Genomic DNA, 19,881 nt, shown 5'->3' with positions numbered 1-19,881 from the left:
GAGAAAAATGTAAAAAAAAAATGAAATCTTGAATTTATTTACAGTCAACATAAAAACATAAAAAGACTAAGAGACCACCATCAAATCTGGCATTTAAGAATCTTGGAAGTCACCACTCTGTTTTAGTAGAAAATAGAAAGCTTCATAAATTAAAAAATCCACAACTCTTCTTAGATCCATATAGCATGAGAAAAACTAGGATATGACCTTCAAAAACTTTCCATTCCAATTATTCATACTTCCATCAGCCTTGTTGCCAGCCAACCACTGATCTACTTACTAGTGTCAAAGTTTTGCCTTTTATAGAATGTCGTACACTTGAACTCATATTGGATGGTGCATTTTCAGACTGGCTTCTTTCACTTACCAATACTCAATTAAGGTACCTCTATGTCTTTTTGTGGGTTAATAATTCAAAATTTTGGTGCTGAATAATAATCTCCTGTAGGGATTTACCAACCTATTTGCCCATTTACCTATTGAAGTGTATCTTGTTTCTGTCCACATTTTAGAAAAAATGTGCAGTAAAACTGCAACAAACTACTATGTGAAGGTTTTTGTGACCATGAGCTTTTTCTCCTTTGAATATATACCAAGGATCTATCGCTAGATAACATGTTTAGTGTTACAAGAAACTGCTAAAACGTCTTTCAAATTGGCTGTACCACTTTTCAATCCCAACAGCATCCTCCTCAGGATATGGTGTTATCATTGTTGTAGGTTCTTGCCATTCCAGTAGGCCTAAATTCTATATTCATTCTTATATAGGGAGTACATCAACCATATTCAACTTAACTCCTTCTTTTACCTTCTCCCTCTTGTATGTGACCTTTGCTTGGTGTGTCCTATCTTTCATACTATTGCAGCGTTTGAATGACCTCTATATTCCACATATGAGAGGAATGAGACTTTTAGCTTTCCAAACCTGTCTAACTTCACTTCAGATGTCTTAAAAGGGGGAAGGGAGAGATAATGGTGGAGGGTATGAACTCAAGTATGATATATTAGATATAAGAACCTTTGTGAATGCCACAATGTACCCCTACTCACCACAACAATAAAATAAAATTGTAAAAAACAATGACTTCGAATACTTTTAAATAGTCAGAAATAATAATTGATGTTCCAATATAGTAATGAATTCATAAAAATTAAAATTACAATTCAACAGGTAGAATTAACACATAAAAACTATTAGAAGCAATTTTCCAGAGAAGAGCTTAGACAGGGATATCTTAGAAGATATGAAAGGTAGGGTAAGAGACACTTTCAATAGCATAACATCCTCAGTTTCTTTATGATTGTTGTCAAAGAGGAGAGCGAATTTTCCACAGGAAAAGAAAATTGTCAGTATTCTGCTGAGTGACAATAGAAAGCAATCAAAAATTCAATTAAAGTAACAAATATCAATCATAAAATGAATGTCATCACACAAGCACATCATGATTAATACCAAATGTGTTACATATTTCAATAGTAGCATGAAAGAAGTAATTACATTTTAAGGTCAAGACATATACTTACAAAAACATGGTCAGTAACAATCATTGAAGTAAAATTACATTAAATGATTATCAAAAGTGTGAAAGGATGTAAATGTCTGTTTAATATGTTACTCAATATAGAGTCGGTTGTGCTGCCATGATTTGTAAAAATTAATACAAAAAGAAAGGAATCCATAAAGCATGTTATTTGCACTCCTGTACTCTCACTCATGTGTAAAATAAAATGGAATAAAGGTGAAATAAATTGTGCCATTCAAAAAAGAGAATTATGAAAGACATGCATGGTTACAGAAACAAATTTATTCTGGAATATTCTTGAGCTAAGTGATAACTAAGTCCTGTTGTTTGAGAAAAACCCACTTTAGAAATATTTCCCATGACCCTTGGCTCAAATTCTAAGGCAGAAGTCACCAATCCACAGATTTAGGGTCAAAACTGGCCATTGACTAAATATTTACATTTAGTCAAATGGAGCAGCCAGAAAAATTGGCTTTTTAATTGACTGCTTATTGCTGCTTTCATATGAGAATAAAGTAGTTCCATTTGAGACTGTATGGCCCACAAAATAAAATATTTTGAAAAGTAGTTTGCAAAACTTCATTCCAAGAATCCTATTTACCTTTGGTGTAGGAACAAGGTTTATTAATTAACATGATTTTTTTCCTTAGAAGATACAATGCATGCATCTCATTTCTTGTTTATAGGAGACACAGACCCAAGATTTATTTGAATACTAAAATATTTAAGAGAATTTGTCATTCTGGAATCAACGTGCTTTTAGCACAGTAAATAAACATTAAAAATATTAGTAGAGAATTTTCATATGTGTTAAAAATAATTAAGTTAAAGTGACTTCAACAAATAGAAAACCAACTGTAAATCCATAAAATTAACTTACATTACTAGTGAAGAAAACAAGCTGGTCTGCCCACAAATCACAGCAGAATATATAACCAGAATTGCATATACAAAGATTACAGACAATCTTGATCACATGATTAATTAACATCATGTAATTGACATATATAGCATTCTACATCCAAAAATGGTGAAACACTTATTGTCTTTAAACCCAAATTGAAATTTACAAATGTAGGCAATAAGTTTGAACATAAAACAATTCTCAACTAAAATCAATACTGAGATCATACAGTATATCTTTCTTCACATGGATGTTAATACCACAAAACTATGCTCATAGTTGGAAATAATGAATTGTATTCCCAAGTAATTATTTTATAAGAAAGATATAGCATAAGGGATTATATATCAAATTCTGCAATTTAAAAAGCACTGTGTGTATCTCATCCATCATATTATATACAAAATGGTTATGCACGATATATATTATATAATGGTTACTATGATGGAACAAATTAACATATCTCATATTATTACTAACCTTTCTTCCCAGCCATAAGAGTAGCTATAATCTATTCATTTAGCAAAAACCCTGAATATGGCATATTATAATTAACTGTAACTTCTAAGAATCTTCCAGTGTAGACAGAAACATGGATCTCTTTGGAAAAGAAATGTCAATTTGATTTTTAAGGAATGCTGGAAGACTCAAAGAACATGCAGAGGAAACTCATGCAAATTTTAAGGGAGTAGTACTAACAAAGGTAACACATACCTGGGCTAAAATGGGCCAAAATCATCACAACACAAAACAGGCTTCTGGACTGAGACATTTTGTAGAAGAAGGACAACAATGTGAAAGTACTACATTGCTGAAAAAAACACATTAAGTTTTTAAAAGATAAAAACCTCAGAGCTTGATCTGAAAAACCAGAATGTATCTCAAAAACAGAGAAGGAAGAATAAGAAAATAACACTCAGATTACAGAACTGGACTGGAGTCCCCAGAATGAGCAAGGAGGGTGTGAATTTGTGTCTGATGGATTTACAAATTACTATGATCTAGTTATTCCTAGATATATTTTGTTTTTCTATTGTTTGATTGGCATTACCTACTGCTGTCCCACATAGTCTTCTGAGTGTTTGTCGGTTGTGCAGGAACATGATAATTTTTCTTTTCAAGTCACAAATCTCTTTTGATTAAGTAAAAACTACATATCAACAGCTTAACTCACACCCAGACCTAATGCACACAAAGAAAGTATGAACTTTAAGTCTACTTCTGAAATTGGATAATACATTTGAAGAATCTGACCTGTTGATAAGAATATTTTAATGAATATGAAAGTTTTGTGATTGACAATATTTCGTAACTCCTCCTATCAAAATACAGAGCTTAGTTTCCTAATATTTAAATTTACATATTGTGCCTAATTAACTTGCCTAATAATATTCAACAGACATAATGTTTTATTTCCTCTATGTTATATCTTTAGAATCTTTACAGATTCACTCCCACCCCTTTTATATAAAAAAGATCAATGAGTAAGATTTTAATATTTTAAATTATTGAACCACTCATTAATTGATTGACCTGTAAATTTCTTTGCACATAAAGTTCATGTTATATTTACATTTTCATTGTTCTATTTTCACTATTCTATTTTCAAATTTAGTTCAGAGATTCACAGCAGAATCTCAATGTTTTGAAATGAAAATAGGGCATTTGTTCTTTAATGATTTTGAACATGATTTGGCCTGTTTTACCCACTGCACTCTTTTTCCGCTAGCAGTGAATGCGTAATAGGATGCTCCACTATTGTTACACCGTTTTTCTCAAATGTTCATTTGCTTACAAATCATTTGGGCAGCTTCTTAAAATGCATATTCTGATTCTAATTACATAGGTCTGAGGTGGGCCATGATTGATTCGGCTGAGTGTCTCACAAGGTCTTAGATGCTGCTGATCTAGGAGTAGCAAAGAAATAAGCAAATCATCCTTATGCAGCACACATAACACCAGCAAAGATAGCCCTGGTGTTTAGTCTACTGAATACCTCAGTTATTATTCATCTGGCCTAGTGTTAACTACCAACTGTCTATGTGACAGTCAAAACTGCTTAACAATGTGCTCATTACTCAAAGTCCTAATATTTAGAAGTTCAATACAGAAAGATTTGTGAATCTGATGTAACTGAAGAACTATCCTGAGCAAATATTTGAATGGTTATCTCTCATTTTCCACTTGTAGTTCTACTCATTCTTCAAGTCTTGATTCAACCCACTCAGATTGTTGCCTGCTCCATGCACCAGAGCTCTTCGTTGGCACCCATCTCTACAAGTATCCATTTTCCCCAGTAATGGGGACTGTCTTAGCCATCAAGCCATGGGATCTCCACTTAAAATTGATCCTGGTGCTTTAAAGGATGACTTCCTTTAAAACAACCTAGGTCAACAGACATCCAGTCTCCTCTTGACTATCCCAATGATAACACCTGGGGAAGCAGCCCTGCCAATTCTAGATTCTTTAACTGTCAGATGTATTCCCTGAGGACGTCCACTTGGAAAATCAAACACATGCCTTTCTACCCACTAATTCCTGAAACACCACTAAAATGACAATAGAAAACAGAAAAGTACCTAAACCCATAGATAAAAATGAATAGAAAAGAAATGACTAGCACATGAGAGACAACACCACCTAGAAGAAGGAAATCAAATGGACAACAGACAGCAGACATAGTAGAAAAGTAAAAGTTGAAGTTAAGCCAGAGAGCAGAAAATCAAAAAGAGGAAAATTGAGTTTCTTTGTAGAACCCCCATAAGTCTCATGAATTAGAGGTACAAGCATCTGACCGTAAGACGGGTAGAACCAAAAATAGGCAGATTGTTAAAATAAAAATTTGAATAAGGAAAATTCTAACACACGTCTCTTCATCACCCCAGCCAAGAAACTCATCCCCTATGATAAAAGAAGACTAGTAGTTTGTTGATCTGGGGAAAGGAAATAGATTGATCCTGAGTTTGAAGACTCCTCACAGTTGATGGTATGGATGCCACTACTGGAAATACTGGGAATTTAATTTAATCTTTTAATTTTCAAAGTGAAGTTCTCATCACCCTTCTTTTTTTCTCCCCAGACTGCTACTAATCCATGTTTACTTCTTTCCACCCCTCTGCTGTTAGTAGACATTTGTAGGACTCTACTTTGTTGGCTTCAGAGCAAATGACCTGTCCCAAAGAAGAGTCAGGCGTTGTACCAATAACTGATATGTCAATAGTTATAGGCCCTAAGATGGGGCCAACTGTTAGATAAACCAACCCCACAATTGTGTAATTAGAGAGTTTCAAGTTTCAGCCCACCTTACCCCAACTTCCCTACCTTTCTCCCAACCTCCAAGGAGGGAAGAGAGCAGGAGGTTGACCTCGTCAAAAATGGCAATGATTTAACCCACCACAGCTATGTAATCCAAAACCCCAAGGGCAGGGGTTCCAGGTTGATGCACACATAAGGTGCTAGGAGGGTGGTGTGTCCAGAGAGGGCATGGAAACTCTGCACCCCAACCTGTGTCTACTATATTTTACCCTGTGTATCTCTTCCGTCTGCTTGTCCTCAGTTGCATCCTTTGTAATAAGTCAGCAATCAAGTCAGTAAACTGTTTTCCTGAGTTCTGTGAATTGTTCTAACAAACTCTACAACTGGAAAAGAGAGTCATGGGCATCCATATTTGTAGCCCATTGCTCAGAAAGGAGCCTCAGACTTGGGGTTGGCATGTAGCGGGAGCCATCGTATGGGACTGAGCCTTCCATCTGAGGTACATACTATCTCCAGGTAGATAGTGCCCAAGTTGAATTGAATTGTAGGACACCCCATTGGTGTACAAGGAGAATTGGAAAATTGTTTGGTGTGGAAAAAGCACACAGATAGCACCTAAAATGAACTGAATTATAGGACATCTCATTGCTATATAAGTAGAACTGGAAAATTGCTTGATGTGGAACACACACACACACACACACACACATTTGGTCTCGTTATTTAGAGTGGGTATAGAAATAGACATTGTTTTCCTTCACAAGAGTAGTCAGCCTGAGGGGTTTTGCCTGACATAAGGGATGGACTTAACACTCTGTCAAGTGAGAAGGTCCTTCAGGAAGTCAATCAGGACTCTCCTGAGTAGGGTTGTGATTAATCTGCGTGTGTTCAGTATTTCCATGTAAACCAGGACAATCTTGGTTTGCTTGTTTGTTTTGGAGCTTACTGGAATTTGAACTCAGGGATTCACATTTGCGAGGCAGGCCCTCTACCACTTGAGTTACACCTCCATTCCCTAAACCAGGTAATTTTATTGGGAGAGGGAATATTTATTCACATAATTTTGCTTAATACATTTCTTTCTACAAGACTGAATTTATAATTCTCTATAATGTCTTCAATTACAGTAAGAACACTAGTAAATTATAAGTTAATGAAATCTTTGCATTTGCTTTAACAAATCACTTATCAGATGCTTTTTTCCAGATTACCTGGAAAATTAAAGATGCAAATTACTAGAAATATAGTGTCCCAATTAAGTTCTGATTTTTTAAAGTACATAAAATATTTCTGAAGTTATCCCAAGTTCCACTCCAAAGTTTTTATTTCACCCTTTTCCTAAGTTGAAGTTTACAAGTTGCTAAATCTGTGGGGAGCAGATTATGACAGGCCTATGAGAACTTGACCTAAACACAGCTGTATCAAATCAGCAGGCTGAGTTGGCATAGCCCCAGCTGCAGAAGAGGGGAGGGCAAAACACAGCACAGCTGCTTTTCCGAAGTTGTTTACATTCAGAGAAGTAGGAGAGCAGGTTTCTCTTGTTATACTGTCACACCCCTCCCCAAGAACTGTTTCTCCTCCTTGTTTACCAGTGGATATAAAAGACTTGCTAAGGGAGGACAGGGAATTGATTGATTGAGTTGTATTGATTGATTGATTGATTGATTGATTGGATTGATTGGTTGGCTGCTTGGTGAGGGGCCAAAGCTACTGCCCCAGTGGCTTGCAAGAATGACACTGCTGCTACTGCTTCTGGCTGTTTGGGTGTCTAGAAGTCTAAGGACCAAGACTTTAAGAGAGAACATGGGACAGTGCAAGTCTGAGGGCCAAGACTTTAAGAGAGATTAAGGGAAACATAAGTCATGGATGGTAGGCTAACTTGGCCAGTCAACACAAGACTCCTGGGGAGTCTTATAATAACTGATGGGGAAAAACTAAGCACAGTAACCATTACCAGCAATTTGAATTGGACAGTCTTCCCTTTGCAAAATAGGACAATAGTTTATGAAGTTACCTTACCTCACTACACATTCCTATCATCGAGACCACTGACTTAAGAACAGATTTTTCTGGGAACTTCCTTTCATGTTCACATATGGAGCCACTTCACAAGTCTTCCTGATAAACCCTGAGAAGGCTTTTTCCAGTAGGATATTTATTCCAGGGACAAATGGCCATTTTCAAGTATATGAAATATCCTGTAGTCAAAGAAAATCCATAGAAAACTAAAACTTTCTAATGATTTTTCAGAAGATAAATCATTATAATTCCATCTAAACATAAATATATGCAAATGCCTGGCTGTCCACATGTGAACAAAGTCAGAATATTCTAAATAGTTCACTTAATATTTGTATGTTTATGAATTCCTTCACCCTTATTTGAGAAATGAGGGGATGAGGAGAGCTCAATGGCTAAGAGGCTCCCGTTGCCCAGGCCAGTGGGATCCCCCTGTGCAGGTGGGGTCCCTCCGGGCAGGTGGGATCCTCCTGGGCAGTGGGGCCGCCCCGGGGCTGGTGGGGTGCCCCAGGCAGGTAGGGTTCTCCTGGGCAGGTGGGTTACCTCTGGGTAAACGGGGTCCCCCTGGGAAGGTGGGGTCCCTTGGGCTGGTGGGAGGAGGGAGTGGCAGAAAGAACTGTCCTCTGGCCTTGGCAGGCAGCCCATGACAAAATCTCACAGGTTTATCTTCTCCAAGTGATGTCCCAGATGACGGTTCTCTGCTAAGGTTTGCGTCGGATTTGAGAGTTTGCAGGATCCCTGCTACTTTGCAACCTCAGAGGTGCCATCAGCCTAAAAACTCATCTTTTTTGAAGAGTTGTGCATTTTGCAGTCACCTCTCATAGCTGTGTGCCAAAGAAGGACTCCATGAAAGAGGGCAGAAGTGTTTGTCATAGTCAAGTAGGACTACACTGCCCGGCAAGACCAAGGGGTAGGCATCAGGAAGAATGAGCGTCTGTGACTGCTGGACGACTCCACGACATGGTGGTGAGTGAGGAATGTGGCCAACAGGACGGGCTATGATCAGTCCAACTAGGTGGAGTGCAAAAACACCTGGAAAACAGCCTGGTGAAGACCCTCAAGGTCATGCTAGGCCTTGGCAAGATGTGTCCCTGATGCCCTGCACAGGCTTGGTCAAGCTCACCCACCTGGCTGAGTGGGAGGATGAGCTGTCCCTGTTGAAGGGCTCATGTATCACGGTCATGGAGAAGTGCAGCTATGGCTGGTGGTGCTGCAGCTTTGATGGGTGGATCCTGTGTTTCCTCCAACTACTTGCTGGAGGAGGTGGACAAGGTGGCCACTGAGGCCCTGATCTTCCTGAGACTGTGCGGGGCCTCCGCACTGAGCAAAGGGCAAGGCACTGGTACATGCCGCACATGGTGCAGATGCTGTGCTCCTTCAACTCGGTCACCTCAGAGGAGCTCAACCTCAAGAAGTGGGACACTATGAAGGTGATCAAGAAGCCTAAGAATGACCCTAGGTGCCGGAAATTTAAAAATGCCTGGGGCCAGGTGGACTTGGTTGCTAAGAACCATGTGGTGGTCTTCAGTGACAGGCCGGTCCTGCACCCTGTGCACGCCACAGAGATCAGCCACACTGGACACTCATCCAGAGGGAGCTTTGCAGGTGGGAGTGGTGCCATGGCAATTTGATGTGCCACCAGGCCCAGTGCGTGCTCAAGGAGCGGGATGTAGAGGGTGACTTCCTCATTAAGGACAGCGAGTCCTCACCCAGTGACTTCTCGGTGTCTGTCAAAGCATCAGGGAAGAACAAGCATTTCAAGGTGCAGCTCATGGACAATTACTGCATTGAGCAGTGGTGATTCCACAGCATGGATGAGCTGGGGGACACTACAAGAAGCCACCCATCTTTCCCAGCAAGCACAGGGAAGAAGCTCTACCATGTCAGAGCCCTGCAGTGACAGTGGCATGTGGCATCTCTGCCCCACCAGCTCCAGGCCTCTTCTCCCACAGAGGATTTGTGGCCAGCCAGCCTGGCTTGTCTCTGCAGCCTGGTCTGTCTTTCTGTTCAGCTCCGTGAGTCTCCCATCTACCACCCCCAGCCTGGCAGCCCCATGCACACCTCCTAGCCACTTTTAGGAAGGTGGCAGTGGAGGAGGCGAGCCTGTGGACCACGCAGCAGGTTCAGGCCGGGCAGCAGTCTTAGGCTTGGCCTGGGCCCCTAAGTGGCTCCCAGGCCCCACAGGGAGGTGGCCCTTGCAGATAGCAATACTGGAACCACCAGAGAGATGGCAGTAAAGAAGCTGTCCAGTGCCTCTGAGGTGGTGCTCACAATAAAGAGGATTTTTATGAGAGTCAGTCTGCCGAAGAGGGAAGCAGTGATGCAGAAAGACAAATGTTTCAATAATTGACTCCACACCTGTCATCCACATAGTGCTTTTCCCTCTCCTCCTTTGGCTTGTTTGAATTTTGCAATTAGGTATTTAATTCTCAAAGTAATATGTATCTGTAGCTTTTTGTTGACACTAATAGCATGGTTAAGGAAAACAGCTGATCTTTGGGGAAGGGAAGTCATACACATACACTATATATACAGTGTATGTGTGTGTATATATATATATATATACATACATATAATTTACTTTACAGGGAACTTTTTCAGGGTTTACAAAAGAATATGTAACTGGTAGTAAGAAACAAAGAATGTTTATGAAGAAATTGCATTTTCTTTTCTCCGTACATTTGAACTTCTTTACAGTTTGAATATACAGTCTTGCAACAACATGTTCCTGTGATTGAAGAAGGGGTCTTGAGATCCTCTAAACTTGCATACCCAGTTTTTTGACTATTGTAATTAAAAAAAGAATTATGAAAAAAATATAAAAATGAGGGAAAATCATTTATCACAGTATATAAAGTAAAACGTAGTACATCAGGGAGAAAAAGGAAGGAAAATAAAGAACACAATATAAAATGGTTATGGAGGCTAAGAAAAATATACTTCCTATTTTATATATGTGACTATGAACTTCCTAACCACCAAGGAAAGCAGAAATTGAACAACATACAATTTACAGTCATCAAATAGAATCAAGGCACAGTGTCTGGAGAAACACGGCTCTCAAGAGAAGCCTCCTATTGGTCATTAGTGAGAATTCTGAGTGTGTGATAAACAAGAACCTCAATCACACACATAGCATGGACTGAACTAGGATCTAGATTTCTTGTGAAAGATTAAGCCACTGGTTAAACTTAAGGGAACTGTTTAATGTACTATAGTTTTGGATGCTTTATAATGATACCAATAGGCTAATCTTAAAATAAGTATCTTTCTATTCTATTCATTAGAAATAGAATGTACTCTGTTGACACATCACTTGAGTAGCAGGGGGCAGGTGAAGTCATGTTGATGTCCAGGTGTTGAGAAGTTTGCTATTTAACACACACTTACACTGTGGAGACAAGCTAGAGCTCACATACACCGGAAGAAACACCATCCCCAGGTAAGGCATTGACTCCTCGCAGCTGGAAGATCTAAGAACAGGAAACTCACTTCTGATAGCTGTGTCTTGAGTTTCTTCCAGCCCAAATTCCCTTCAGGTACTGAAACTGACACATTTGTGTGCCCAGTGATGACTTCTTGCAAAATATGATCCTTAACAGGGAAAGAAAACACATCTTATAATAAATTAACTCATCCAAATGAGCATACTTGAGGTATAGCCTCCCTTGTCTCACTTTCCAAGATTTCCATGTGAACTGTGCACCAAAAACACCCTGTAGGATGATGGTTTCCTAAGGCATAGTTCCAGATTTGAATCTTTACTTATGTTGAAAGCTTTAGACCCCAAAATAAAACCTTATTCAATGATAAAGCAGGATACCTCACATCTACTTATTAGAAACCTAGTAAGTAGAGACCTGAGTGTCATGGACATGTATGTTATCTTGTCTTGTCAAATGGTCCCAGTGAACCACATTCTTTTTTTTTTTTCATTTTTCTTTTATTATTCCTATGTGCATACAAGGATTGGTTCATTTCTCCCCACTGCCCCCATCTCCTCCATTACCACCCACTCCGCCCCCTCCCTCGCCCCCCCCAATACCCAGCAGAAACTATTTTGCCCTTATTTCTAATCTTGTTGTAGAGAGAGTATAAGCAATAATAGGAAGGAACAAGAGTTTTTGCTGGTTGAGATAAGGATAGCTATACAGGGCATTGACTCACATTGATTTCCTGTGCGTGGGTGTTACCTTCTAGGTTAATTCTTTTTGATCTAACCTTTTCTCTAGTACCTGTTCCCCTTTTCCTATTGGCCTCAGTTGCTTTGAGGTATCTGCTTTAGTTTCTCTGCGTTAAGGGCAACAAATGCTAGCTAGTTTTTTAGGTGTCTTACCTATCCTCATCCCTCCCTTGTGTGCTCTCGCTTTTATCATGTGCTCATAGTCCAATCCCCTTGTTGTGTTTGCCCTTGATCTAATGTCCACATATGAGGGAGAACATACGATTTTTGGTTTTTTGAGCCAGGCTAACCTCACTCAGAATGATGTTCTCCAATTCCATCCATTTACCAGCGAATGATAACATTTCGTTCTTCTTCATGGCTGCATAAAATTCCATTATGTATAGATACCACATTTTCTTAATCCATTCGTCAGTGGTGGGACATCTTGGCTGTTTCCATAACTTGGCTATTGTGAATAGTGCCGCAATAAACATGGATGTGCAGGTGCCTCTGGAGTAACAGTCTTTTGGGTATATCCCCAAGAGTGGTATTGCTGGATCAAATGGTAGATCAATGTCCAGCTTTTTAAGTAGCCTCCAAATTTTTTTCCAGAGTGGTTGTACTAGTCTACATTCCCACCAACGGTGTAAGAGGGTTCCTTTTTCCCCGCATCCTCGCCAACACCTGTTGTTGGTGGTGTTGCTGATGATGGCTATTCTAACAGGGGTGAGTTGGAATCTTAGCGTGGTTTTAATTTGCATTTCCTTTATTGCTAGAGATGGTGAGCATTTTTTCATGTGTTTTCTGGCCATTTGAATTTCTTCTTTTGAGAAAGTTCTGTTTAGTTCACATGCCCATTTCTTTATTGTGAACCACATTCTTGTTAACCCCACTTGCAGTCCATCCAGACTGGGCTCTGATTCACATTAGCCCATAAAATTCAGCAGAGGTGACATATGTCAGTTCCACTCCTGCCGTTTCTGAGCAGCAATAACAGGCTTTGCAAACCTCCTTTCTTAGCTGTTTTGGGGGATGCCCAGGTGACTCTGGAAGCACAGGGTGTCCTTACCCATGAATAAGATGGTGAACCTGAGTTCATGTCCTGGCAAAATTGATGATTCAAGACGCTGGACAAGAAGGTAAGAGTAAAGCAAACACAAAGCTTGTTGAAAGGTTAGATAGCAAAGTTCTCTAATGGATGGGACTTAGTGAAAGCCTAAACCAAAGAATAGCTGAAGTCTAAGGAGTAATATAGGGTTCTGCCTGACTTAGGCACCCCTACTCTACTTTGAGGTTACATCTGTAATTGAATGTCTGACTTACTCCTTCTAAGCCCAACCGTCTGGTTCCCCCTCCCCATTTTTATCAGACAGGACATTCCAGGACAGTCTTATTAGTCCATCCTGTTTTTAGGCCATCATATACATTTTATGACTACCACTTGTTTCTTCAGTGAGACCCACCATTTACATTTATAACCCCTGTCTGCTATCCTCGGAAAGTTTGCTGTGCTATCTTCCTTAAGAAATGTCTTCTCATTTCTTTACATGTTTGTCTTAAAGATGCTTCTCTGTCTCCCTTATCTAGGAAAAAAAACCCACTCTATTTTATTATCTGGGTGAGAAGCCCACTCCTCATGTCTCCTAGATGTTTGCTTTTAAGGATAACTTCCTGTCTCTTTTATCTAAGGCAAAGTGACTTTTGCTATCTGTTCCCTTTATGTTCTCAGGGTCACTTTTGCCATTTATTCCCAGAGTCAGTTCTGCTGTTTCTCTGCCCTTTGCCTTCCTTACCTTTGCTTAGCTGAAAATAGCATTACTGTTACTGGCAGGAGGAGTCTGTGACCAGAAGATTTCCAAATTCTTTGTGTCTCGCAGGGAAGAATCCATCACAGGAATGTGAGTGTAAACGGAGTTTATTAAAAGTTAGGGAAGGGAAATACAAAAGGGAGCATGGTGGGCACAGGTGGTATCTGGAGGCAGAGAGAGAGTGCTTCCCTTCTCCAGATGCTTTTAAAACTTGCACTAATCTATGGGAAAGGAGGAGCCAAGTGATTCCCATCCAATAATCAATGATTGGGGAAGGGCATAGGTGTTTCCCTGGCCAGGTAAGGGCAGTCCTGGAGTCAGTGTGTAGTTAATTTTAGATGAATATTTTTCTAAGACCTGAATTTTTCTTAATTTTAACCTGTCTCATTACCAGTTGGGGAGGCTGAGGCCCAGGAAGATCAACACAATGGCCAGAACTACATGCAGAGTGCACATGCTTGACATCCAGACAGCTTGGGAGTAGTAGTTGTGTAGTACATGTAACAAAGTGATGTCTACATGGAAATGGAGACTCCACAGGCCAGTTACTTGCTGGGTACACAGAATAGATGGATAAAAAAGATGGTGTCAGGGCTGTTATCTTTCTGACTCTGAGTATGTTAGAAGTTACATGTTTGGGCAGCAAGAACTTGGCTGCCCTACTTTGGTAAGGTGTACTGAATTCTTTAGTTTCCCAAATTCCTGTGTGAGCTAAGAACCAAGTAGAGCTTGTGGGGCTTCATTCTCCTGGGTGTCAAAGGGTAGGTCAAGACCCTAGGCTAAAGCACCAAGGGGGCATTTGAGGCTTGTACGATAATTAAGGTGACTTAATGTGGTATATCTGTTTTTACTGTGCATTGTAAAACAGACTCTTTGTTTCCTTAACGAACAACCAAGGAAGTTTTCAGTACCTCAATGCAAAATTCTGGGTCTGATGTTGATTGATGACAGCTCTATCCCAGCCCTTTGTCTGGCTCACTGTTTCAAAGCATCCTTAGGGTTTCTGATACTCATCTTCCCGTGGCTTTTATGGCCCCGGTAGGCTCTACGTTGCTCCCTGCAGCTCCAGGACCCCAAGGTCCAGAGCATCTCTTGAGTAAATTAGGAAACAGAGCTTTCAAAACAAGATCCTCTTTCCTAAGAGAACTCTGGAAAACATGAAAGAGCTGAAAATATTTAGAGTTGCTATTTGTTTTGAATCATAAAAACAATATGGTCCCATATAATTATGACATTTCAATTCCATTTTCATGATCCATAGAGAGCTATGGTTGGAAATATGGTTTTTTGTGATAATATTGAGAAATCTTATTGCTCGATTCCGGGGAAAGCCTTCATTCAGGAGAATAGTAGGATTCATTTTATTACAAACTGGCACAGGGTCAAGGACAAAAATCACAACGAAGAAGCATTTGTTTTGGACACTTAAAATGGAGCTGAAAAGCCATTGTTAATGAGTTCTCAGACACATTCACGACTGAACCTTCGAACTAGGGTGCAAACAGACCACCCTCCACAATGTTAACTTCTGACCTGTTGTACATGAAGCCTGTTCCCTGAGAACCTGAGACTGCACTGACTCCAAGGTCTGCCAGCATTGCTCAGAATTCCTGAATAACAACGGATGTATTTTCCAGTCTATATTGGCTTCCAGCTATAACTACAGCTGCCACTTTGTAAAACTTGGGGAACATTTTCACAAATATTTAATCTGTGTTTTTCCAGATTGCAATTATAATTATCCCCAGATAAATGTAATTTTCTTTGATCGTGACTGGGATGATGTTATTCTCAGTAAATAACACTTAATAAGAAAAAAGACCCAGTATTGTAACAGAATTCACTTGTTGGAAAAATTAATTTTGGTTATCTTAAAAATGAAGAAAACAGAAGTTCCACATTTTCCCATTCCTAAAATATCTCTTTTCCTCCTGCCTTTGCCTCCCATGTGCTGGGATTGTTAATGGCAGTGGTGCAATCTCTAATCAGAAGATTTCCAAAGTCCCTGTATCCTGCAGGAAGAATCCATGCCAGGACAGGGAGTTTATTAAAATTCCATTCATGGAATTTCTTAAAAGTTAGGGAGGGGAAATACAGGTGGAAGCCAGGAAGCAGAGAGAGCATGTGTCTCTTCTCCAGGTGACTTTAAAACTTATATTAACCTATGGGAAAGGGAGAAGCAGGTGATTCTCATCCAATAATCCATGAGTGGAGAGAGGCCTGGGTGGTCCCTGGGCCAGATGAGGGTAGTCTGTGGGCCAGGGCATGATCAATCTCAAATGCAATATTAAGTCATGCATTTTTTATGAGTCCTGAACTTTCCCCAATTCTAGCCTGCCTCAGGATTACAGGTATATGCCACACCAGTTAATTCATTAAATTGTTTTCAACATCTTCATTTGTGTCCAGATTGCCAGAGAGGTCTATTCTGGTGACAGTCCACCATAAAAGCCTTGGGCTTCTTATTTGCTGACTAGGAATTCATTATCTAGCTATAGTTCTGCAGAATTTGTTTCAAAATTGAAATTTCAGTGTTGTCTAGCCTTGTTAAAAGCAAAAGAGGGAAATGTGCCTTTTATCTGTGGAGATGGATAGTTGGTTGTTTTGGGGGCCATTGGCTGCTAAACTGTCACTCATGACAAGCAGTGTGGTGAGCAAGATTTCTACCAGCTTCCGTGACTTGCCCTCTTCTTCATACTGGTCCCTGAGCACCCCCAGACTGTGGCTAACACCTGAGCATTTTCTGAAGCAGGCCACCCTGTCGCCCCTGTTCAAACACCTGCAAATTTAGAAACAAAAACATTATTTATAATAGTAACATTAGAAATAATGTATTGATTAAGAAATACTAACTGACCATTCTAGATGACAGCAATTTTTTTTTTGACAAACTGAAATTGAGGCAGGCTAGAATTAAGGCAAGTTTGAGACCGAGACCCCTCCCTGACATGCCTTCAGAGCTACACTGTAACTAAAATAAGTCAGAAAGAACAGGATCTTCCTCCCTCCTGGGTGGGACACCTGAGAATTAACATAGGTGTATATAGGAAGTCCATGCAGCTCCTCCCCCTGGCTCTAAGGTTATTGAAGCCAGGTAGTGACACAACCTCACCTGGCTTGGGAACTACACATTCCCCTTCCCATTCATTGATTATTGGGTGGAAATCACCTGGTTAGTTAGCACTAAGAGCAGAAACACACTTTGTCAGCCTCCAGATTCCATCTGGCCTCACCATGCCCCCTTTTGTGTTTCCCTTCCCTAACTTTTAAGAAACTCCATTTATACCCACATGTCCTGCCATGGATTCTTCCTCATGGGACAAAAAGAATTTGGAAGTCTTCTGATCACAGATTGCACCAACACCAATAACAATTGTACAATGATTTAATTTCTACTCAGAATTTTAAAATTACATATTGAAACAATGGGAACACACAGCTTTTAATTAGTTTGCTAGTTCTTTCTTTCCTTCCTCCAAAGAGAAAGCAAGAGAGAAGGAAATGATGTAATTGGAAAACTAAACTAACATGTTTAAGATAGTTTAAATGTAGCCAGAAACCTTGAACTATATGCCATCATTAATATATAGTGAGTAAAGAGTGCCACAGTACGCACACACTTGGGAATGAAGGTGCTAATGGCAATTAGGATTGAGGTTCTTCATTCACATTATACCAAAATAGACCTTTCAAGCCCCAGTCGGATTGTGTAAGGATATGCATGATGAAAAGGTACGTGTGCCAATGAAGACTTAATTCATCACACATTTAAGTGACCCAGATAATGCACAAAATACTGACAGCTTTGATGCTAGTCATTTTGAAACTGGATTGTTGATCCCAACTTTGTGCCCTGCCATAGTTGATGATTGAAGATGCTGGACCAGGAGTTAAGAGTCAAAGCAAGCACAAAGTTTATTGAAAGGATAGCAAAGCACCTTGAGGGGTAGGACTTAATGAAAGAGCTAAGCCAAACAATCACTGATGTCTAAGAGATGGACTAGAATGCTTCCTGGCTTAGGTCCAACCATTCTACCTTGAAACTATATTTGTGATTGGTTGGCACTGAGTTAGCTTCTCATTAAATTCAGCCACCTGTCCATCCCTCTCTTTATCAAACTGCACATTCCAGGAGGGTCTGCTCAGCTCATCCCTGCCTTAGAAGTTTGCCCAACTCATTCTGACCTTGGGGCCCACCACCCACATTGTGCAGCTGAATTTTGTTACTTTGGTAAGAGTCTCATTATTTCTCTGAGAAGCCTGTTGTTTCCCACACCTCTTTAGATGTCTGCTTTTAAAGTGCTTGTCTCATCCAAAATGGACTCACCTCTGTCATCGCTCCCTTTATAATTTCAATGTGGTCCCTGAGCACTTTAAAACCAAATAAGTGTCATCAAGTAGACAAATATTGCTATATTATTATTACTATTCTAGTCACAATTTGAGATTTTGACCCTTACCAGTCCCACATATTTGGGTTGATAACACTTTTAAAGAGGTGGGTTCTTTGAGAGAAAAATATGAGATGGGGATGTAAAGAGAGTGGGAGATGACTGTAAGGGCTCTGTCTCAGTCTCTTAATCTCGCAGAAAACAAAAAGCTCTGAGCTGGCCAGGAGCCTTGTGGGCTTCCAAGGTCCACAGCTATCTAGTGGCCAGGGGTTCTCAGCTCCACACCAGCATTGCTGAAGCAGCTCACAGCCTCCTTTGTCCTTGTTTGGCTTTAAGTCACAGTCACTGTTTGTGCCCAGTGCTTCTGGGAAAAATGTGAGAGAAGTTACAAGGCAAATAGAATGTTTGTACACAAACATCCAAGGAGTTTATCAAAGTAGCCATGGAGCATCTTATGTGCCAATCACAAAGTATTAGTCTAGGAGCCTCTTAGACATCAGGTGCATGCAAGGCTAGGATGGAGTTTTTTTGGTGACTTGTGCTGAGGGCCTGATGGGTGCATGTGGGAGAAGATGCACCCAATGCCAGGATGTGGAGCCTGTGGTTTTTCCCAGGAAGCAACATAAAATCACATGGTGAATGGCATGTCTCGTGAGCTGTACAAGCCCCTGTCCTGAGCATCTAACTGGGGGTGACTGGAGATGCAGAAAGGACAAAGAATAGAATACAAACATGCATAAAGTTGGGACCAGGTGTGCTGGGTGCTCAGATGGAGACGCACAACAGCCTCATTGCTTCTGTTTCCTATTAACTCTTCTTTCACTTTGCTTTTTTTCTTCTCTATTTTTTAAGTCCTTACTTCTCTACTATTCTTTAAAACCTTGCTTCTTGTCTATTCTTTAAATTCTCTTTCCTTAGATTTGCACTGTCCCATGTTTTCTGTAATCTTTCTTAAAGTTGTGGCCCTCAGACTTGCACTGCCCCATGTTGTCTCTTAAAGTCTCAGTGCTCGGACTTGCAGACACACAACAGCAGCCTTGTCTAAAAACTGCATTAGCATAACTCAGAACATCTCAGTCTTAGACTTGCACCAACCCATGTTCTCATTAGTTTTTCTTTACCTTAGCTTTCTTAAAGTCTCAGTGCTCAGATTTGCACTGTCCCAGGTTTCCTCTAATCTCTAGCATAACTCAGCAGCAGCAGCAGCAGCAGCCTCATAGCCAGCCAATCAAAAATCCCCCGTCCTCCTTCAGCAAGTTTTTTATATCAAGTGGTAAACAAGGAGGTGGAGCAACAGTTCTCGGAGAGGGATGTGACATTGTAACAAGAGAAACCTGTGTTCCTACTTCTTTCTCTGAAGGTAAACAACTTCAGAAAAGCAGCTGTGCTGCATTTTGCCTTTGCCCCCTTCTGCAGTGGGGGCCATGCCAAACTCAGCCTGCAGATTATTGGGTACAGCTTTGTTTATGTCAAGTTCTCATAATCCACTCCCCACACCAACCCACCACGTCCTCCTTCAGCCAGTCTTTTATATACAGTGGTAAACAAGGAGGTGGAGCAACAGTTCTCAGGATGGGGCATTAACTGTAACAAGAGAAACCTGAATGGCTATTCTCTGAACATAAACACCTTAGGAAAAGCAGCTGAACTGCATTTTTGCCCTCCAACTCTTCTGTGGCTGCGGCCATTCCAAATTCAGCCTCCAGATTATTTGACACAGCTGTGCTTATGTCAAGTTCTCATAGGCTTCTCATACTCCCTTTCCCACAGCATGGAGGTGAAGGAAACAGATTTGAATATTACAGATTCATGGGAT

General features: G+C 40.3%; 1 pseudogene; it reads left to right on the top strand.

The window, feature by feature from the left end:
• The first annotated feature begins 8,078 nt into the window (after positions 1-8,078).
• Positions 8,079-9,601, top strand: LOC109677778 (cytoplasmic protein NCK2 pseudogene; annotated as a pseudogene).
• The last annotated feature ends 10,280 nt before the right edge of the window (positions 9,602-19,881 follow it).

This window comes from Castor canadensis, chromosome 2, assembly GCF_047511655.1.
Source record: "Castor canadensis chromosome 2, mCasCan1.hap1v2, whole genome shotgun sequence".
In the NCBI taxonomy this organism is placed as follows: Eukaryota; Metazoa; Chordata; class Mammalia; order Rodentia; family Castoridae; genus Castor; species Castor canadensis.
This window is presented reverse-complemented; position numbering and strand designations above follow the sequence as displayed.